Below are 23,955 nucleotides of genomic sequence, written 5' to 3'. Positions count from 1 at the left end.
CAACTATAAGGCTCATGACTTTGAATTTCTGAGGCACATCAAATAAATGCAACATATTGATTGCATGCCCTCTGATCATGTTATGGTCACTAGACTTAGTCAATAGAGTGTGCCTTAGGATCCAATTGATTGTAGGCAGCCCTGACAGAAGAAAGTGGACCGATCCAAAAGAGAAAGTCTCTAGGGCTTTGTCTGGGATCTCCTTGTACATGTGTGCCATGGTATTGTGTCCCATTTTCTTCTTGGCATATACATCCAGATCATCGTCATTTTCCTTTAGGGCATTTATCAATTTTGCCCACTCCTCAACAGTTGACTGGTACCTTGTACCTTCAGACATCCAAACTATTCTCCCATCTGGATAGAAGTGTGCTGTGGAGTAGAATTGCATGATAAGTTCATCATTCCAGTTTGTGAGCTTTTGCCCAACAAAGTCTGCAACTCCACAAGCAACAAAGCTGTCTTGCACTCCAGGATAGTGCTCTTCATTCTCCTTTATGTAGGTCCAGTCGACCCACCTCATATCACACACAATGGGCTTCTTGTCCAATAAGATTGTCTCATAGAAGTCCTGCTATTCCTTTGTATGGAACCTGTAATCTACAGCAGTTCTTCTCCTTGTGGCATATGGATCTACCATCCTCCATAGCCTCAACCCTGAGTCTTTTCTGATGTTCATGTCCTCAGCCACAGGATGTGCATCATTGTGGTCTGGTATCTTAGGCTTGAGCTTCCTCAGAACTTGTCCTTCTTCATCTTCCTCCTCAGCAACCTCAGGCACTAGGGCCTTGTTCTTCTCAGCAGCTGGAATACTCCTGGTATTCCTCTTTGGTGCAGTCTTGGCCTCGGGGGCAGCTTTGGGTGCTTCCTTGGGCTTAGATGTTGCAGCCCTTGATCTGATAGCATCTCCCATAAGCTTTGGTGCCTTTGGTGCTGGTGCAACAAGCTCTTCTTCTTCTTCCATCATGGAAGGTTGACCAACAACTCTGGCCATAGTCTTCTTGACCCTTTCCTTCCTCTTCTTGCCTTCAGCAGCTGGCTCTTTGGGGTCAGGCTTTTCAGGCAGTTGAGTTGATGCTCTGGCTTTGGACATTGGTTGTCTTCCTGCAGGCCTTTTGATCTTCATGCCTGGCTTTGTATCCTTTGCTGAGCCATACTCCTTTTTGAGCACTACCTTCTTGGAGGTAGCCTCATCCTCTTCAGCTCTATAATCCTCATCTTCAGAGTCTGAAGTTCTCTTCTTCCTTTGCCTTGTAGCAGCCTTAGGCAGGTTGCTAGGAGTGCTTCTGCTGCCTTCATCTGAAGTGTTGGAGGGACTAGTGCCCTCACTCATGTGAATCTGCTCTGCTGACCTGTTCTGGCTGTCACTCTGGTCTGACATGCTGCAAACACTGACTGCTGACCCTGTGAAGAGTTATAGATGAGATAGAGTGGATGAGCATCACAAAATGCAGAGATTTTTGCAAAAGAATGATTCAAAAATTCAGTTTTAGTTTTCCACAGAAAGTGTCGTGGATTTGTCACGGCAGATGTCCTCGTGAAAGGACTTAGTCGTGGAGCCATCGCTACGGGTTAACTTGAAGGGGTTAAAGCGGACACAAAGACACAAGGGTTTATACTAGTTCGGCCCCTTCGATGAAGGTAAAAGCCTACGTCTAGTTGTGATGGAATTGATGTGGTTTCGATGGCTAGGGAGCAAACAAGCTTCGCCTAGGCTCGAGTTGTTGTTGTCTGTCCTTGAACCGCCGCCAGGTCGTCCCCTTATATACACGGGTGACGCCCGTCGGTCCACAGAGTCCCACACCGGTTCATACTCGTATCCCGGTTGGTCTCTCTCTATTCCTAACTTACAATGCAAGTTTACATATCAAGCCGGTTTACGGCCACAGGTTCTAAACCGACTACAGGCCTTGGGCCTTCATCTGCTTAATCACCTTCACACTACTAACGAAGTTAACCCGGCCCAGGTAGGCCGGTTCACACCTAGTAGTAATATCCCCAACATTAGGCCCCAGATTGATTTGAACTGGTTCATGTCAATCCTTCACAAAAATCTTTGTCTTCAACATCTTCTGGTAATTGGTAAACCGCCATGTCGTCATTATCTCTGGTTGCTGTAAACTGGCATGACGTCATCATGAAGTTAACATTTATGACGCCTTTTTTATTAATAGATCTGCGATACCCAAAGCAGCAGCTCCACTTCCGAATCTTGCGGCTCCTAGATTCGCGCGCCTGACATACGTCCTTTGCCTTATAAATAGGACCGAAGGGTCATTTCCTTTTCTCCCCTTCGTCTCTTTCTCTTCATCTTCCTCGCGTCGCCAGCCTCAGAGCTCCGCCGCCGCCGTTGACCTCTAGACCGTCTTGGGCCGCTGCATCAACCTGAACGCACCAGAGCACCGCGGTAGCCTTCCGCGTCTTCTTCAACTCTGGTAGGCCTTCTGTTCTTCTTAACATAGATCTAGTCTAGGGTTTCATGTTCTTGCCGTGTTCATCGCTTGTTCATACTCGTACCTAGACTCCTGAACATATCTGCGAAACCCTGCTCTGACTAGCAGCAGCTTTTTAGCATCCGCCTGTAGTTTTACGCTCAAGTCTATAGATCTCATCCACATTCTTGCCCATTGATTCACTTATGTTCTGCTTTAGCCTTTTGAATATTTTCTGTTTTTCTGAACTTGCTTCAGATCCATTGCTGCAATAAGACTTTGTGAAACCTGTTTCTGCATACTTAGCCATCCACAACCTCAATTGCTTTCAATGTTTAGATCAGGCGGTTTAACTTAATATAGAAAAAGTTAATAAACCGGTATATACCATTAGTCCCCTTGTTGAACCGCCATAACTCTTTGGCCATATGATGCCACTTCATAAAAATCCGATTTAAGTATACTGCCTCCGGTTTAACCTTGTTCATACCAGTGCCTTCTTTTATCCAACATGTTCTTGAACCGGAATCACCTATTTCTTGTAGATCTCACCATGGCCAAACAAGTATATGAGTGCAACTGGGTTCCTTCTCGTGTCACAGAAACCCAGTTGGATGATTTAGTCTCGATCGGCGCTTTAGACAGCAAAGAGACTATCCACTGTAGGGTTCCTGGTAATGAATGTCCTCCCACACCTCAAGAGGGAGAGGTTGTGATCTTTGCGGATCACTTAGCCCGGGGCTTCAAACCGCCCGGCTCCAAATTTTACCGGGACGTACTAGCCAATTTTCAACTTCGCCCGCAAGATATTGGCCCCAATTCTGTTACCAACTTATGTCACTTCCAAGTGCTCTGTGAGGTGTACCTTCAAGAGAAACCCACAGTTGAATTGTTCAGAGACTGCTTCCACTTAAACCACTGCACAGAATTCACTGATGGTCCCAATACCGAATTGGGCGGTATGGCAATTCAGAAAAGGAAAGAAATCACTTATCCCCATGCCAAACTACACAGTCACCCCAAGGAGTGGAATGCAACATGGTTTTACTGCAAAGATACTTCCCCTGGTGATGAAAATCCTTTGCCTGGCTTTTGTCCGGAACGGCTCAGCAATACACACCCCTTCCCACAAAGGTTAAGTGCCAAGGAGAGGAGTAAATACGCTCCGCAATTATCCAAGCTCCGAGCCTTCATGGCCAACGGTTTAACAAGAGTTGATCTCGCACGCTGTTGGATATCATGGAGCATACTGCCTCTCAGCCCGCGCTCCGGTTTGATGTGCAAATATACTGGCAGCGTTGATGAACCACTCTGACACACCAACATCCAGCTCTCCGATGATGAAGTCACAGAGGCTGTGAAGAAAATGCTGAACGAACCGGAGCATCTCTGCGCTCAAACCGGCCTGCCCCCTTTCTGTGCTACCAACAAACCGCCAGCTGTAAGATTTTGATTGTACTTTTTATTGAACCTGTTATTGCTATCTCTGTCTGACATCAATTGCTGCTTACCCAGGGTGATAATCCGTTTTGGAGCAAGAAGCTTCCACAAGACAAACCGGAGAAAGCAGATCGGCCAAACCGGCCAAAGACCAAGGTCGTCAAGAAGCCTGCCAAAAAGAGGAAAACCACTGCTTCATCTGATCCGACTGTTGATGATGATGTGGGTAACTCAGACCCTGAGGTAGAACTCGATTCACTAGGCTTACTTTTTACATGCCTTATTGATGATGATACTTGTCAGGACGACGCTGAAGCCAGTAATGCTGATGTCGCTGAGGTAATTATTCTCTCTTCCAATTCGGATCCTTTGCCTTTGCCAAAATTTCGCCAGGCAAACCGGAAAGTTAAATTTTCTCATCCCCTTGCTTATTTGGATCCCAAATTTCTTATGAAGACTCAGCAACATGAAGCTCGCCGCACAACCCGGCACATCGGCCAGGTAGTTACCTCCGCCGGTTTACCGAACAGTCCGGTTCGAAAACGCCGCTCCGAGGTCTCCGACCTTTTTATTAATTTATGTCCTAAAGCGGATTTCATCCGTCAACCTCTTAATCCGTCCGACTCCGATTATCAGGTTACTTCCCATTCTTCCGCTGGTGAATCGTCGGCCACTCAGCTGCCACCACTGAAAACAGTTCTTGGGTAAGCTAGACTGAACATCTGCTTCTGGTATACCACATTACAACTTATGCTGTTCCTTGACTTTTTTGTTTCTCTTTCAGGGCTAAACCTAAACCAAGCAAGAAAGCCCGCTTGAATAAAGTGGCCGAGGAAGATGCTGCCCTTGAACAGGATAAAACACCAGATCTTGAAGCGTTTGTTCCTGAAGATATTCCCAATGACCCTCCTTTGCAAGATGATGCTATTACTGATAAAAGGCCTATCGATACCTCAGTCCCTGTTGACCAGCCTGCCAGCCCCATCCGGATCGATGGATCCCGCAGTCCTTCAAATCCTGCTGATAAACCGACCGCGCCAACGCAAACCGGCGAGTCCAAGTATGATGACGTTGTAATTATCGGCGTAGGTCGCTTTGATCCAGGGAATCCCGTCGCTTTGGCCAAGCATACTATGAAAGAAGATTCTCCTGGCATGAACAAAGGCAAATGGGATGTTGATCTGGAAACATATGTTGCTCTGAGTTCCCAAGATGTTCATTCTGGTTATTTGAACCGGCTATATACTAGTCGTGACTGTGAAGCTGGCCTGGTAAAGATAATGAGAGATAAATTTGAGGTAACTTCCTTGCGCTTCTTCTTTCTTTAATTACTGCTACTGTATTGATCCTCCTAGCCCCCAAGGGCCGGTTTGTAATCTTCTTCAAACCGGGACTTGAATATAGTCCTCAATACTTTGAACTCCATCAATGTAGCCCCCAAGGGCCGGTTCAACTTAGTATAGTTAAACCGGGACTCCAATAAAGATTCTAATCAGAACATAACTGAGCAAATAGCCATTAGCCCCCAAGTGCCAAGTTGAATACCTGTATTGAGCTTGGGACTTTGCGATTTAGTAATAGATGAAAATTGAAGGTGCATTAGCCCCCAAGTATCAAGCATATAACTTGTTATGTGGTTGGTACTTCAAATTTTTGTACCGTTTGTTGAAAGCCAAGCACTGTCTTTATGCAGGCTGAAGGGAGGATCAAAGAAGACCGGATTACTGATCTGCAGGAAATTTTGAAAACCCAGCAAGCTGAAACCGACAAGGCAAGGGAAGAATTAACCAGCACTTTGAGTATCACAGAACAGCTGAAGGAGGGCTTCGAGAAGGAGCGGACTGATTGGGCCACTGAGAAGGCCGATTTAATAAAAAGAGCTGAAAACGCTGAAGCTGCTCTTAAACCGGTGGTAGATGAGCTGACCGCCGTAAAGCGGCAAGTACATTCCATGACCGTTGCTATCTTTGGTAAGTTCCTTTTGTTTCCTTGGACAACTCTGGCCTGCTTATGATAGATCCGGTTTGTGATCTTTCCTGTATTGTTATAGGTACACGCATTGGTCACTTAGGGTCAGATGTTCGGAGGAAGTTGAAGGCTGCCTACACTTTAATTGAATAGCTGTATACCGGAGCGCAATGGATCATCACCACTGCATCTCATAACAATCCGGCACCCACTTTAATCCAAGACACTCTTAATAGATTGTCAATGCTTCCTGCTCGGATTGAAGAACTGAAAAAATCTGCTGCTCGAACCGGAGCCATCAACGCCTTAATCCGGGCAAAAGCATGGGTGCCGGATTTCGATCCTGTTGAAGCAGCTCAAGGCTCTCCCAGCTTGAAGGAAGATGGCTCAAAGTTCAATGAAGATGATTTGAGGGCGATAAACCATGCAGTACGCCCTCTGGCTTGTCAATTGGCTGAAGAGGCAGACTTGTCGCATTATCATTCCCAGTACAATGATCAGAACAAGCGAGTGCCTGCACCAACTCCTGAAGCGGAGAATCTGATTCCTCCAACCCGTAAGCATACTTACGCTCCTGATATTGAACCGTCTTCTCTGATCCATGAAGAAGCTGTCTTTCAAGCTTTAATGGGAATTGACTGGACCACTGTTGATTTCCAGCGAATGGATAAAGATGAGGAAGCTGAAGCGGCACGGGACGACCCACAACCGTCAGACCGGATTGATGAACAGACTTGAACCGGAAGCCGGTTTAAGTGGGTGCTTTATCATGATCCACCAGAACAACAATGATCTTATTTGGGCACCCGTTGCCTTGTAATAGGATAGTCAATACTTCTGCCTTAAATATGCCTTCGTGCATAAGTACTGATGCTTTTGCTTGAAATCCTCAATTTATATTTCCTGCAATCAGAAAATCTTGAACTGCGGTGGCGGTTATATCGCCAACCGGTTTATAAGCTTGATATATATATATATATATCAATGTATTTAAAACATATAATCAAATATGCGATACAAAATACCTGCCATCGCTGGGCATAAAGTTGGCTTAGCCAGGCTTGAAACGGAGGGTTTATAAACCATTACCATCAAAGGGGAGAAAACAACTCCCGTGTTTTTTTAGAATGCTGGCTTCCCATGTAAACCGTGCTGGGTCATTATAAGCCCCCCTGCTATTCCATGATGTTAACAGGAAAGTTAAACCGGGCATATTTCTCCGGATTAAAAATGAACTGAATCCCGTCAGCTGAACCGGAAAAAGATGTTGGTGGTTTAAAGGAAGCACAACAAAAATTGAAGAATAGTCATAAGAGAATTATGGAAGCAAAGGCAATGATAAAAACCGTTTGCAAAAGTATGCTTTACTGAGATGATCAGATGGTGTTACCACGGTCGGACAGGACCAAGCCCCCAATAGGAGTGACAATGGTTCAAGTCAGCCAGGTCCCCAAATGAAACCGTGGCATTTATGCCGATCAAAAGGCGTGGCAATTGTTCGGGTTCGACCAAGCCCCCAAGTGATTTTGTGGCCTTAGGCCGATCAAGAGGCATGACTGGTTCAGACTTGACCATGTCCCCAAGTGATCTGGTGGCTTTCGCCTATCAAAAGGTGTCGCGTTGGTTCGGACACGACCAAGGCCCCAAGTGATATCACAAAGCTTTTTTTGAAAAGCAAATTTCAAGGGGTAAACCGGAGGCCGTTTTAAAACAGAACCACTCCATGTAACCACGCATGATATGAAAGGACAGAGACCCCGCTTTAGCTGAGGCTCCGGTTTTATTATATCAATGATAATATATACACTGCCATAATATGTACATAGATGGAGCCGATGGCTCAAGTGTAGTAAGGCCGAAGATGAGCTATATTCCACGGCCTGTTGGTCTCCTCCTCTGATGTGCGTGAGTCTTTATGCTCTCAATATCAATCAGATAGTACGACCCGTTGTGCAGATTCTTGCTGACCACGAAAGGTCCCTCCCAAGGTGGGGATAACTTGTGCATATTCGTCTGATCTTGGATGAGCCGAAGCACCAAATCTCCTTCTTGAAAAGTTCTTGTTCTGACCCGGCGACTGTGATAGCGACGAAGATCTTGTTGATAAATCGCCGAGCGGGTAGCCTCTATGTCACGCTCCTCATCTAATAGGTCCAAAGCCTCTTGCCGTGCTGTCTCATTGTCCGCTTCAACATAAGCCGCCACACGAGGCGAATCGTGTCGGATATCACTAGGGAGAACCGCCTCTGCTCCGTAGATCATAAAAAACGGTGTGTATCCTGTAGATCGGTTCGGCGTAGTGTTGATACTCCATAGCACAGATGGTAGCTCTTCAACCCAACATCCCGGTGTTCTTTGCAATGGAACCATAAGCCGGGGTTTGATGCCTCGCAGGATCTCCTGATTAGCTTGTTCTGCCTGCCCATTGGACTGGGGGTGAGCCACTGATGATACGTCAAGTCTGATGTGCTCACGTTCACAGAATTCCTTCATAGCACCCTTGGATAGATTGGTACCATTGTCAGTAATGATATTGTGTGGAAAGCCAAACCGGAAAATCACCTTTTTAATGAACTGCACCGCTGTAGCTGCATCACACTTGCTGACAGGCTCCACTTCAACCCACTTGGTAAACTTGTCAACTGCCACCAAAAGGTGGGTTTTCTTATCCTTGGATCTTTTAAAAGGTCCGACCATATCCAGCCCCCATGTTGCAAACGGCCAAGTAATTGGAATCATCCTCAATTCTTGAGCCGGCACATGAGCACGCCATGAAAATTTCTGACAGCCATCACACCGTTTAACCAAGTCCTCCGCATCAGCATGAGCTGTCAACCAGTAAAACCCGTGACGAAACGCCTTAGCCACCAGAGACTTTGAACCGGCGTGATGACCACAATCCCCTTCATGGATTTCGCGTAAAATTTCACAACCTTCCTCAGGAGAGACGCAGCGTTGAAACGCCCCTGATACACTGCAATGATGCAATTCGCCATTGATAATTGTCATAGATTTGGATCGCCGGACTGTCTGCCCGGCTAGAGTCTCGTCCTCTGGTAACTCTCCCCGGTTCATGTACGCAAGATAAGGAACTGTCCAATCCGGTATAACATGCAGGGCTGCCACGAATTGAGCCTCCGGATCAGGAATAGCTAAATCCGCTTCACCTAGGAGCTTGACTGACAGATTGTGCAACACATCAAGAAAGACATTAGGCGGAACCGGTTTACACTGAGAGCCCAACCGGCTTAAAGCGTCCGCCGCTTCATTTTTACGACGATCCACGTGATCCACCTGATAACCCTTGAAATGACCTGCAACAATATCCACCTCACGACGATATGCCGCCATGAGTGGGTCTTTAGAATCCCAAGTGCCAGACACCTGTTGAGCTACGAGGTCCGAGTCACCGAAGCACTTCACCTGACTTAGATTCATCTCTTTACCCATCCGGAGACCATGGAGCAAGGCTTCATACTCAGCTGCGTTATTAGTACAAGGGAACATTAAGCGGAGAACATAACAAAACTTATCACCTCGTGGGGAAGTTAACACGACTCCAGCCCCCGAGCCTTCCAATTGCCTGGATCCATCAAAATGGATAGTCCAATATGTGTGATCCGGCTTCTCCTCTGGTGCTTGCAACTCAGTCCAATCATTGATGAAATCAACAAGTGCCTGAGACTTCACCGCTGTCCGGGGTACGTATTTCAATCCGTGCGGCCCGAGTTCTATAGCCCACTTGGCAATCCGGCCGGTCGCCTCCCGGTTCTGTATGATATCGCCCAAGGGAGCTGAACTGACCACTGTGATAGAGTGCCCTTGGAAATACTGCTTCAACTTTCGGCTTGCCATGAAAACTCCATATACCAGCTTCTGCCAATGCGGATACCTTTGCTTGGATTCAATAAGCACCTCGCTGATATAGTAAACCGGTCGCTGAACCAGATACTCCCTGCTTGCCTCCTTGCGTTCTACCACAATAGCCACGCTAACTACACGAGCATTGGCTGCTACGTATAACAATAACGGCTCCTTGTCGACCGGAGCTGCAAGAACGGGCGGATTGGCTAATTGCCGCTTCAAGTCCTCCAACGCTTCATTAGCAGCTGGACTCCAGATGAATTGATCTGTCTTTCTCAACATCTGGTATAAAGGGATGGCCTTCTCTCCGAGGCGGCTGATAAACCGGCTCAGTGCGGCGATCCGACCCGCCAAACGTTGAACATCGTTGATACACTTCGGTTTAGCCAGGGAGGTGATAGCCGTAATCTTCTCCGGATTAGCCTCAATTCCTCTGTTGGACACAAGAAAGCCCAGTAACTTGCCTGCCGAAACACCAAAAACACATTTGGCAGGGTTAAGCATCATCTTATAAACCCGCAAGTTGTCAAAGGTTTCCTTTAAATCATCAATCAGCGTCTCCTTCTGTCTTGATTTGACGACAATATCATCCACATAGGCGTGCACATTGTGGCCGATCTGTTTATGCAGGCAATTCTGTACACACCGTTGATAAGTGGCTTGGGCGCTCTTGAGCCCAAAAGGCATAGATACATAGCAGAAGGCTCCAAAAGGAGTAATAAACGTCGTCTTCTCCTGGTCCTTAACCGCCATTTTGATCTGATGATACCCAGAATACGCATCCAAAAAACTCAAACGCTCACAACCCGCCGTGGCATCAATAATCTGGTCAATGCGGGGGAGGGCAAAAGGATCCGCTGGACAAGCCTTGTTAAGATCCGTATAATCCACACACATACGCCAAGTGCCATTTTTCTTAAGAACCAGCACCGGATTAGCAAGCCACTCTGGATGAAACACTTCAACGATAAAACCAGCTGCTAAGAGCCTGGCTACCTCCTCCCCAATGGCTTTGCGCCTCTCTTCGTTAAACTGGCGGAGAAATTGCTTTACCGGTTTATACTTGGGATCAACATTAAGAGTGTGCTCAGCGAGTTCCCTCGGTACACCTGGCATGTCAGAAGGCTTCCACGCAAAAATGTCCCGATTCTCACGGATGAACTCGATGAGCGCGCTTTCCTATTTAGGGTCCAAGTTGGCACTGACAGTGAACTGCTTGGACGAATCGCCGGGCATGAAGTCAACAAGCTTGGTCTCAGCCGCTGATTTGAACTTCAGATCTGAATCATGCTCCGTAGTTGGTTTCTTCAAAGGGGTCATGTCCGCCGGATCAACATTGTCCCTATAATATTTTAACTCCTCCGTGGCACAAACCGACTCTGCATAGGCCGCACCACCTTCCTCACATTCCAAAGCAATCTTGCGGCTCCCATGAACCGTTATTGTCCCTTTGTGACCCGGCATCTTGAGCTGCAAATAGATATAACAAGGCCGTGCCATGAATTTGGCATAAGCCGACCGCCCAAACAAGGCGTGATATGGGCTCCGAATCTTCACCACCTCAAAGGTTAACGTCTCGGATCGGGAATCATGCTCGTCCCCAAAAGCCACCTCCAGGGCTATCTTACCAACATGATATGCTGATTTGCCAGGCACCACACCATGGAACACCATATTAGACGGTCTGAGATCCTTGTCTGTCAGTCCCATGCGACGGAATGTCTCATAGTACAGGATGTTAATACTGCTCCCTCCATCCATGAGTACCTTGGTGAATTTATAACCTCCCACCTGAGGGTCTTCCACTAATGCCAACTGGCCCGGATTGTCAACCCGGGGGGGGGGGGGTGATCCTCCCTGCTCCACACAATAGGCTGCTCTGACCAGCGTAAATAACGCGGTACGGCCGGTTCAACAGAATTCACTGCTCGCTTATGAAGTTTCCGGCCGCGCTTATCCATGCTAGTTGTGAAAACTTGATACTGCCCATTGTTCAACTGTTTTGGCTGGCTCTGATAACCCGACCGCTGCTGCTGCTGCTGTTGGTTGTAACCCCCTTGACCGTTCTGATTATCCTGGTTATTATTACCGCCCTGATTGAAACCTGAACCGGAAGCTCCATCGTGACCCGGCCCATGGAAACCGGATCCTGAGCCACCACCTGAACCACGGTCCTACCGGAAGGCATTAGAGTTTTTAAATTCCTGCATAATGAAACAATCCTTCCAAAGGTGGTTAGCCGGCGCCTCCTTCATCCCGTGTTTTGGGCAAGGCTGATTCAGAAAATAGTTTAAGCGACCCAGGTTAGGATTTGGAGCCCCATTACGATTCGCCGCTTTACCTCGGCGCCGCTGACCCTTGTCCTACGCATTAGTGTTACCACAAAGTCCATGCTGCCATCCGCCTTACGCTTGCCTCCGTTTCCATGGCCCGCCGGTTTATATTGATGCTCCTTAGAGTTGCTATTCTTCTTTCCCTTCACTGCTTCGTCATCGTCAGTATCAGGATCCTTGGTACTATCAGAATCAGCATACTTCACTAAAGCGGCCATGAGAGTTCCCATGTCATTACAGAACTGCTTCGTACGCCCTAACTTTTGCTTTAGAGGCTTAAACCGGCAATTGCCCTCCAGGGTTAAGATCGCAGAGTCAGCATTGATCCTGTCAGACGAGTGCAAGACTTCAGAAACGCGGCGTACCCAATGGGTTGTTGACCCTCCATCCTCCTGAACATAAGCCGCCAAGTCTACTATGGATTTAGGCTGCTTACACGTATCTTTGAAATTCTGGATAAACCGGGTCCGCAACTGGGCCCATGAACTGATAGAATTAGGCGGCAGGCCCTTCAACCAAGTACGGGCTGTGCCTTCAAGCATCATGGTGAAGTACTTTGCACACGCGGTTTCATCCACATCCAGCATCTCCATTGCCATCTCGTAACTCTCTACCCACGCTTCTGGAGATAAATCAGCGGTGTAATTCGGCACCTTGCGCGGGCCCTTGAAGTCCTTGGGCAGGCGTACATTGCATAAAGCGGGGACTAAACAGGGTACTCCCAAGCTAGATGCGACCCCTGGCCCGACAGAGGTGGTTGGACGAACCTGTGTAAGCTGATCCGCCTTGTTTTGTGCTGCTAACTCGGCCTCCCTTCGTGCCCGGGCCCGGTCCACTACATCCTGAGCATCGTGAACACCACCGGCCGGGTTATTGCCACGGGCCGCTTCACGGCCCCGCGCATTGCTTGATATGGCCGGTTCATCCAGGCACCTACTATAGCTCCGGCTTGGACGAGGTGTTGAATGAATCCGGTCGCGGTTGTATGAATATGCCTCCTGTTGAATCAAAGCGGTCCGGAGAAGTTCCTTAACCCGACACATCTCTATTGCTTGCGGAGAGTCTCCTTCGACCGGGATAGCTTCTAATCGCGCAGCAGCTGCGACAAGATTGTCCATAGGATTAGAATAATGACCCGGAGGTGTCTGGACCGGCGGAGGAATCACAATGTTCTGCCGAGGAGGTTCCATCAGGCGGGGTTGGACCGTCGCTCCTGGCCCTGGTGCCTCGACCCGGTTTACCTCCAGGTGCCCCGGCGGATTACTGGTTCCCGCTCCCGGAGTGTGAAAGAGATTTCGAGGGTCGAATCCTAACGGCAGGTGTGATCTGTGCTTCCGCTTCAAGACTTCCTGTGATGCGTTCTGGTCGAGCATAAGTTTATAGGCCTGGGCGTCCAAAGCGGCCCGCTCTGCGGCCATCCTGTCCTTCTCTGCTGCCAAGTCGGCTTTGGCTTGTGCGATCTGCTCTCTCACTTTTGCAATCTCTGAATCATGGGCCTCCTGATCCGCCGGATTGGCCTCTGCCATAAGTACGACTAGTGCATCAAACAAGTCAGACAAAACTTGAACCGGTGGGCGCACAAGGCCTCCTGCCCCTGCTGCCGCTGCCGCTGCTGATCCAGAGAGCATTGCTGCTGCGGTCGAGGAGTGATTTGCCGCCTGTGTACCGGCCATGAATATTCCAACCCGGTTGATCTGCCCAGGGGGGTCCGGAATACTGTCACCATCGGAACAGCCCCTAATCTGGTCGTCTTGCAACTGGTACAATGATTCGGTCTCTCCGGTTGAGGATTCATCGCCGGAATAGACGACGGTCTCGCTACCGTATTCTGGCTCGTCCCCATGCTCTCCTCCGTGGATGACCCCCACGAAGGCACGCTTCACGGCCGATTTAACCTGGGTAGATCTCGCACGCTGAGCCGTCTCGACGAGGTCGGTGCGGATGTTCGGCTCAGGCCCAGGCTCACCAATCTTGCCGATAAAAACATGTATGCCACCAAAGGGGACCCGGTACCCGTACTCGATCGAGCCGGCTTCAGGACCCCATCCTGCATCGTCGATGTAGAGCTTGCCACGACGACTCTTGGTCATCCGGCCCACAACATAGCCTTCGAGTCCTTTGAGCTTGCCCTCCAAGATCATCAAACCATCGTGCGATAACCACGGTGGGCGCCAACTGTTGTGGATTTGTCACAGCAGATGTCCTCGTGAAAGGACTTAGTCGTGGAGCCATCGCTATGGGTTAACTTGAAGGGGTTAAAGCGGACACAAAGGCACAAGGGTTTATACTAGTTCGGCCCCTTCGATGAAGGTAAAAGCCTACGTCTAGTTGTGATGGAATTGATGTGGTTTCGATGGCTAGGGAGCAAACAAGCTTCACCTAGGCTCGAGTTGTTGTTGTCTGTCCTTGAACCGCCGCCGGGTCGTCCCCTTATATACACGGGTGACGCCCGTCGGTCCACAGAGTCCCACACCGGTTCATACTCGTATCCCGGTTGGTCTCTCTCTATTCCTAACTTACAATGCAAGTTTACATATCAAGCCGGTTTACGGCCACAGGTTCTAAACCGACTACAGGCCTTGGGCCTTCATCTGCTTAATCACCTTCACACTACTAACGAAGTTAACCCGGCCCAGGTAGGCCGGTTCACACCTAGTAGTAATATCCCCAACAGAAAGCATTTCGGATCAACCAATTTTCAAACTCGGTGATACCGAAGCAGTTTTTGGAACCTAAACTGGTGAACTCGGTTGGACCGAGTCACAGTTCGGTGGCACTGAGACTGCTAGGGTTTCACAAAGTCCTAAAACCGGTCGCACCGATTAGCAATTCTCGGTCAGACCGAGAGTTACTAGTGCAATGGCATAAGCCAAATCGGTGGGACCAAGTTTTTCAACTCGGTGGGTCCGAGATGGTTTCGGCGGAAACCTAACCCTAAATTTTCAAATCTCATCTAATCTACGGATTGCATTGACTGGATAGGAGTGTTTCAATCGTGGCAAGAATCAATAAGAGCACAATGTGCTAGGAATCGGACCAGGATAGCACAGTGATCGAGTCCATACCCTAGTGCGGCGATGAACTCGCTACGGCGGCAACGGCGGGGTTGAATTCCGTTGACGGCGGCGGAGACCAGCGGTAGGAGGCGGCTGGCGACGAGGAGACGATCCGGAGACCTTGGAGGCAGAGCGAGCTATTGCGTGGGCGAAGAGGTTCGGAGGAATTTCCAAATTTTTGCCCGTGACTATATATAGCCCGACCCTGTCAGTGTGACCGAGTGGAACAACTCGGTGGCACCGAGATGCATAACTGTGTTCAGTTACAGCAACTCGGTGTGACCGAAAAGTTCAAATCGGTTGCACCGAGATTGAAAACCTAGATCGACTTAGTGATCTCGGTGGGACCGAAATGGAGGAATCGGTCAGACCGAGAATCACAAAGAAGTTTTGGAAGTTTAAGTCTTTGACGAATTGGGGACTTCGAGTGCTCCTCACACAGAGTGGTTCGAATCTGACTTGATCAAATTTTGTGATGTAGCATGAAAAGAGTTTGAGATGAGAAAAGCATAGATAGCTAGAGAAAGTTCTTAGGCCTTCTTGTCCATCCACTTGGCCAAAAGAAGAAAGAGCCAACCAATCAAAACAACAAGTGGATGTCCTTGAATGAGTAAAATATTCACCAACATGCTCACACAATAAGATAGCAAATGAAATATGTGGCAAAGCATGCACAACCAATTCTAGCATCTATCGAATAATTGGCGATGACTAGGTCATCTATATATGAGTATATTGACTTAGGAGTCAAATGATAAACATTTGATCATAGGTCATACTCATCGTTTAAGCTCGTGGGGTTACCACTTTTACATAGTGCATTGATGTGTTCACACCATTAGAGTTGCTTTGACTCAATTCTTAGAGTTAAGCTCCCCCTAGATGTGAGATCCCCTTTTAGAGGGATGAACTAACCTTGGGTTTTTGTCGATGATGACTTCATGTAGGTGTTGAAGATGTGGATGTTCAATGTTGATGTAGTCCATTTGGAGCAATCCTTTGGAGTGAGTTGCACTTTCAACTTGCCTACATGGGTTAGTCCCACAAGGAACAAACAAGAATATCCAAAGACATAGAGTGATGCACACACAAGATGATGTCTATGAAAACATTAGGTTACCTTGTCCCTTGCCTTACCAACATGAGGGTTTGTGACTCCTTGAACTAGTGCAAGATGTGGAAGTTGATTGCACTTGTCATTGCCATAATGATATGAGTGAAGAATGTTGGCGGAGTCACCCTCAAGAATTCTCTAGTTCTTCTTCTTCGGGATCCACATCATCTTGATGTGAATCCTTGGAGTTGTAGTTGTACTTGATGAAGTAAAACTTGACGTAGTCTTGGGAACCCACTTGAACGAGGCTTTAGGTGCTTCTTCAAATGCATCAATCTCTTCTTGAAGCTTCTCCTTGCCTTTGTTCTTGTGGTCTTGTGGTGGAAGATCATCTTGAGCTTGTGTTCCCTTGAAGGAAGTAGGATCATACTTCCCTTGTTGAGGAACAAACTTTGTCTTGGGGTATTGATCTTCTTCCCACTCAACTCCATTGGCATTCAACTTTCGTTCAAAACCAACACCTTGATTCTTCCGGTGTCTTCCTTGCTTGCGTACAATCTCCTCGAATTGCTTACTCCCGGCAAGGCTCTTGTAAACACCTTTCTCTATAATTCCCTTCAATAAGCTATTTTCTTGCTCAAGTGTAACTTGGCTAAGAGAATCATTAGTGGAATCAAGAGAACTACTAGAAGCAACAATATTGGATTTGACATTATTATTGTTACTATTAGAGGAAGTATCTTTCTTGTACTTGTTACTAGACTTGACTTGAGGCATGTAAGTAGATAGGAGTAAACGCTTGGCAATGTAAGAAGAACTTTTCTTACGGAGATCATCATTGATTGCTTTTAAGAACTCATGCTCTTGCTCAAGATTGAGCTTTTCAAAGCGTAACTTCTCATGAGCCCTTAAAAGTTCTCGATGATCTTCAAAGATAGTTTCATGAGCCAACTTAAGAGTGTTTAGTTCTTTAGTTAGTAGCTCAATTTTCTCCTTATCATTGTCATTCGTTTGATTAGCATGATTAATTGACGTTTCATCATAGTATTCATCACTAGAGTTGTCAACAAGTAAATCATCATCCACAAGCAAGTCATCTTCATCACTATTGAAATCAACATACTCAGGATGTGTTACCTTTGGACCTTTGGCCATGAAGCATCTTCCAATTCCTTCATTTGGTGAATCAAATATGTCGTAGGAGTTGGTTGACACAAGTGCTAGACCGGCAACACCTTCATCTTGAGTATATTCGGAGTCGGAGTGATAGCTTCTCTCAGAGTGATGGTCGGAGTCGGAGCCGGATACCTATTCACCAACATGAGCTTGATGTCTTCGTTTGGTGTAGCTCCTTGATGACTTGTCCTTCCTTTCCGAATCCTTGCTTCTCCGTGAGGGTCTTCGTTCATAATGATCATCTCTACTCCTCCTCTCTCTTGGTGGTGATTCTTGTCTTTTGCTTCTTCTTTTTGGAGACTCTTCTCTTCTTTTGTAGGGTGCCATACACTCATTTGAGTAGTGTCCATGCCTTCCACAATTGTAGCAATTGTGCTCTCGACTAGAAGATCTTTTGTCATGATAAGACCTTGACTTGGAGCTTCTTTCTTTGCTTCTACTCTTGTAGAATTTGTTGAAGTTCTTCACCGTTAAGCTCAACTTTTCATTGAAGGTTTGTTTCTCACTAGATGATGTGGGGGTTTCACTTGAGGCTTTGTAAGCACCAGTTGACTTGTTGTGAAGTTCCTCCTTATCCTTGAGTGACATCTCATGAGCAACAATTCTTCCAATGACTTCCGTTGGCTTGAGATCTTTGTAGTTTGACATCATTTGGATCAATGTGCACACGGTATCATACTTTCCATCCAATGCTCTTAGGATCTTCTTGATGATGAATCTGTCGGTCATCTCTTCACTCCCTAAGCCAACAATCTCATTTGTGATAAGTGCAAGCCTAGAGTACATTTTAGTGACACCTTTACCATACTTCATTTTGAACTTGTCAAGCTGACTTTGGAGCACATCCAACTTGGATTCCTTGACGGATTCAGTACCTTCGTGCATATCAATCAAAGTATCCCAAATTTCTTTTGCATTCTCAAGACGGCTGATTTTGTTGCTTCGGGGCACAATCCATTGAAGATGATATCACAAGCTTGAGCATTGTATTGCAGCATCTTCAATTCTTCCGCATTAGCTTCACGGTTCGGCTCTCTCCCATCAAAAAATTCACCTTGCAAGCCAATACAAATAATTGCCCAAACGGCGAAGTTATGTCCAAGAATATGCATTTTCATCTTATGCTTCCAACTAGCAAAATTAGTACCATCAAAGTAAGGACCTCTACGGTGATAATTTCCCTTGCTAGACGCCATACTCTCCTAGGTTGTGAAACCAAGGCTATGACCACCAAAAACTTATGAAAATCAAAGCAAATGGAGACCAAAGCTCTGATACCACTTGTAGGACCTTGAAGTATGTCTAGAGGGGGGGGGGTGATTAGACTACTTGACCAATTAAAAACTTAACCTTTTCCCAATTTTAGAGTTTGGCAGATTTTAGCTATCTTAGAATAGGTCAAGCAATCATCACACAATTCAAGCAAGCATGCAAAGAGTATATGGGCAGCGGAAATTAAAGCATGTAACTTGCAAGAAAGTAAAGGGAAGGGTTTGAAGGATTTAAACGCAATTGGAGATACAGATGTTTTTGGCGTGGTTCCGATAGGTGGTGCTATCATACATCCACGTTGATGGAGACTTCAACCCACGAAGGGTAACGGTTGCGCGAGTCCACGGAGGGCTCCACCCACGAAGGGTCCACGAAGAAGCAACCTTGTCTATCCCACCATGGCCGTCACCCATGAAGGACTTGCCTCACTAGAGGTAGATCTTCATGAAGTAGGCGATCTCCTTGCCCTTACAAACTCCTTGGTTCAACTCCACAATCTTGTCGGAGGCTCCCAAGTGACACCTAGCCAATCTAGGAGACACCACTCTCCAAGAAGTAACAAATGGTGCGTTGATGATGAACTCCTTGCTTTTGTTCTTCAAATGATAGTCTCCCCAACACTCAACTCTCTCTCATAGGATTTGGATCTGGTGGAAAGAGGGTTTGAGTGGAAAGCAACTTGGGGAAGGCTAGAGATCAAGATTCATATGGTAGGAACGGAATATCTTGGCCTCAACACATGAGTAGGTGGTTCTCTCTCAGAAATGGTAAGTTGGAAGTGTAGGTTCCGTCTGATGGCTCTCTCCATGAATGAAGAGGAGGTGGAGGGGTATATATAGCCTCCACACAAAATCTAACCGTTACACACAATTTACCAAACTCGGTGGGACCGATTCAACAGACTCGGTCAGACTGATTTAGTAAACCTAGCGACTGTTAGTGATTTTCGTTGGGACTGACATGCAACTCGGTAGGACCGATTTAGTTAGGGTTAGGGCATAATGTAATCTCGGTAAGACCAATTACACAAACTCGGTGAGACCAATTTTGGTAATAAGCTTTCCAGAGAGTTGGTCAGGTAAACTCAGTGGGACCGATTTGCTCTTTTCGGTGAGACCGAAATGTTACAAAAAGGAAACAGAGAGTTTACATTGCAATCTCGATGGGACCGATCGCTCACTTCGGTTAGACCGAAACGTTACGAAGGGAAACAGAGAGATTACAATCCCATCTCGGTGAGACCGAGATCCCTATCGGTAGTACCGATTTGCTTAGGGTTTGTGGCAGTGGCTATGACATTTGGAATCGGTGGCGCCGGATTGGAAGAATCGTGTGACTGATTTTGGCTTTAGGTTTAGGTCATTTGTGGATGTGAGAAAGTAGCTGAGGGTTTTGGAGCATATCACTAAGCACATGAAGCAAGAGGCTCATTAAGCAACACCTCATCCCTCCTTGATAGTATTGGCTTTTCCTATAGACTCAATGTGATCTTAGATCACTAAAATATAAAATGAAGAGTCTTGAGCTTTTGAGCTTGAGCCAATCCTTTGTCCTTCGTATTTTGAGGGATCCACCTTCATCATCCATGCCATGCCATTCATTGAGCTTTCCTGAAATAATAGTCTTGGAATAGCATTAGCTCAATGAGCTATATGTTGTTATGAATTACCAAAACCACCTAGGGATAGTTGCACTTTCAGATGCATCGGCGAAGTTTGCACCAACTCTCAAGGTGAGAAAGGGCAATGCACAATACCGAAGAGGCTAACAATGATGGAAGGGTAAGAGTGCGTATAATCCATGGACTCAACATTAGTCATAAAGAACTCATATACTTAGTGCAAAAATCTACAAGCCATTGAAAACAAAGTACTACGCGCATGCTCCTAGGGGTATAGATTGGTAGGAAAAGACCATCGCTCATCCCCGACCGCCACTCATAAGGAAGAAAATCAATAAATAAAATTGTGCTCCAACTTCATCACAAAGCGGTTCACCATACGTGCATGCTACGAGAATCACAAACCTCAACACAAGTATTTCTACTAATCCACAACCACCCACTAGCATGACTCTAATATCACCACCTTTATATCGCAAAACTATTGCAAGGAATCAAACATATCATATTCAGCGATCTAGAAGTTTATGTAGGATTTTATGACTAACAATGTGATTGACCAATTCTTGTCATCTCTCTAAATAGATATAAGTGAAGCAAGAGAGTTTAATTCTTACTACAAAAGATATGACCATGCTCTAACAAATACAAGTGAAGCAAAAGAGCATTCTACAAATGGCAGTTTTCTATATGAAGAGAAACAGGCAAACCAAACTTCAAATGATATAAGTGAAGCACATGAAGTATTCTAAAAAGCCATACTCAAAAGATTTAAGTGAAGTGCAATGAGCATTCTATAAATCAACCAAGGACTATCTCATACCAGCATGGTGCATAAAACAAAAATGAAAACTAAATGCAAAAGACGCTCCAAGACTTGCACATAATGCATAAATGAAACGAATACGAAAACATACCGATACTTGTTTAAGAAAGAGGGGATGCCTTCCGGGGCATCCCCAAGCTTAGACGCTTGAGTCTCCTTGAATATTTACTTGGGGTGCCTCGGGCATCCCCAAGCTTGATCTCTTGCCTCTCTTCCTTTTCCTCATATCGAGACCTCCTCGTTTAGACACTTCATCCACACAAAACTTCAACAGAAAACTCGGTAAGATCCGTTAGTATAATAAAGCAAATCACCACTCTAAGTACTATTGCAAACCAATTCATATTTTTTTGCATTGTGTCTACTGTAATATAACTTTTCGATGGCTTAATCCACTGATATAAATTGATAGATTCATCAAAATAAGCAAACTATGCATCAAAAACAGAATCTGTGAAAAACAGAATAGTCTTTAGCAATCTGAACATTCACCATACTTATTTTACCCCAAAAATTCTACCAAAATTAGGAAAAGTAAACAAGTTGTATATCAAGACAGAGCAAAAGGAATCAGAACCAATTGACGTTCCAGTTAAAAATGTAAAATCGCGCACTACAGCCAAAGTTTCTGTCCTGCACGGTACAAACCAACAAGCATTGTAAACATCCTAAAGGCAAACCTTGGCACATTATTTTCATAATACAATGGAATTTTACAAGGGGATAATTATTTTTGATGAAAAGTTTCTGCAATCAAGATTCACAAAGTTTCCGTGAGCATGAACAAAGTTCAAGGAGCTCTCCCACTTCAACAATGCTTGTCTTTCTCACTTTCACTTTCCTTTTTGAAAAGTTTTCGTGTTCCCCTCTTTATTTTTTTGTTTTTAAACTATATAAAAGAACTCAACAGAAATAAATGACTCTCTAAAACTTCTGGGTTGTCTCCCTGGCAGCGCTTTCTTTAAAGCCATTAAGCTAGGCATTTAGTGCTCAAGTAACGAATCCACCCGGATCCCAAGGTATATCAAAGCCAATTTTAATTAACAATGATTTGTAATTTAGTAGTGAGCACAAAGTAACATATATCAAGCAACAACGAAGTGTAACTCTCTTCCTATGCATCAACATGTCATAAAAGAACAATTCATGCACACCAAGTAAAGGCCAATGCATAGTATAAATAGTTTCTTGCAATTCTATCGTGTTGGAAACATAGAGAGGTGTAGATATAGTTCCTCTCTCATAATAATTGCAAGTAGGAGCAGCAAGCACATGCATATTATATCTATCAAAATCATCATGTGCAATGGTAAAAGGCAACCCATCAATATAATCCTTAATAAGCACAAACTTCTCCGATAAAGTGTAGTAGGGAGAATTCAGAAAGATAATAGGACTATCATGCATGGGTGCAATAGCAACAATTTCATGTTTAGCATAAGGAACTATAGCAAGTTCATCTCCATAAGCATAATTCATATTGGCAAGCATCATCAAAAGGGGATATTTCAAGAGAATCGACGGGATCATAACAATCATCATAGTAATCATCATAGCAATCATCTTTCGGTAAGCACGAAGGGAAATTAAACAATGTATGAGTTAAAGAGTTACTCTCATTAGAAGGTGGGCACGGGTAGCTAATCCGCTCTTCCTCCTTTTGTTCTTCGCTCTCCTCATCATCTTTTTCATCCAATGAGCTCACTGTTTCATCAATTTCTTCTTCCATAGCTTCCTGCAAAATATTAGTCTCTTCTTGGACAGCAGAGACTTTCTTCATAAAAGCATTAATATAGTAATTGTATTCATAATTTTCATAGCAATATCTAAGTATAGCAAGATTTTCAGGCCTATAACCATCATCATCAAAAGCTTCATACTTTTCAAACAAAGCTTCAATTTCGTAAGCAGCCTTAAAAGCAACAAATTCTTCTATTTGTTCCACATCATAGTAATCATATATACCATTAGCATAAGAAGCTAAGGTTTCATTATCATTAAATTTGCATGAAAAGGGAAGGTGTGGAGACTTCATCCTAGAGCAACAAGTAATATCATATGTCAAGCAGAGATTCCAAGCATACCAACGCAACATAATAAATTGATCCCATAATAGTTTCCTTTTTTGTGTCGAGCGATAATCCCTAAAGTATTCATGTTGATCCAACGTCTCTCCCATTATAAAGTTGAATGGGCTTTCTCAGGATTATCAAAGTAGTACATAATATCTCTCACATAATGAGAGTCGGGGGTTTTAGGAGTTACCCCATCTACATGAGTAGCAAGTACCTCTAATTTTTGTTGGTATTTTGCGTTCCATATCCATAACTAAAGATAGAGAACAACTAAGAACAACAAATAAAAATTACTTAGTGATAAAGCAAACAAGCACACACGAGAATATTCACCCCACGCTATGACTCCCCGACAACGGTCCCAGAAAAAGGTCTTGATAACCCGCAAGTATACGGGATAGTTGTAGCCTCTTTCGATAAGTAAGAGTGCCGAACCCAACGAGGAGCTAAAGGTAGAACAAATACTCTCTCAAGTCCTATCAGCCACTAATACGACTCTACGCATGCTTGACATTCGCTTTACCTAGAACAAGTATGAAACTAGAAGTACTTTGTAGGTGTTGTTGGATAGGTTTGCAAGATAATAAAGAACACGTAAATATAAACTAGGGGCTGTTTAGATAAAGATGCAGCAAACTAAATATACCGAGTGTGGAAAAGTGGTGGTAGGAGTTGTGAAATTGTCCCTAGGCAATTGACTATGTTACTAGACCGGTAATCATTATTGCAATTCTATTTGAGGGAGAGGCATAAGCTAACATACTTTCTCTTCTTGGATCATATGCACTTATGATTGGAACTCTAGGAAGCATCCGCAACTACTAAAGATTCATTAAGG

The sequence above is a fragment of the Triticum aestivum genome, chromosome 3B, assembly GCF_018294505.1.
Source record: "Triticum aestivum cultivar Chinese Spring chromosome 3B, IWGSC CS RefSeq v2.1, whole genome shotgun sequence".
NCBI lineage: Eukaryota > Viridiplantae > Streptophyta > Magnoliopsida > Poales > Poaceae > Triticum > Triticum aestivum.
The sequence above is the reverse complement of the archived record's forward strand: the minus strand, read 5'-3'. Positions refer to the sequence as shown.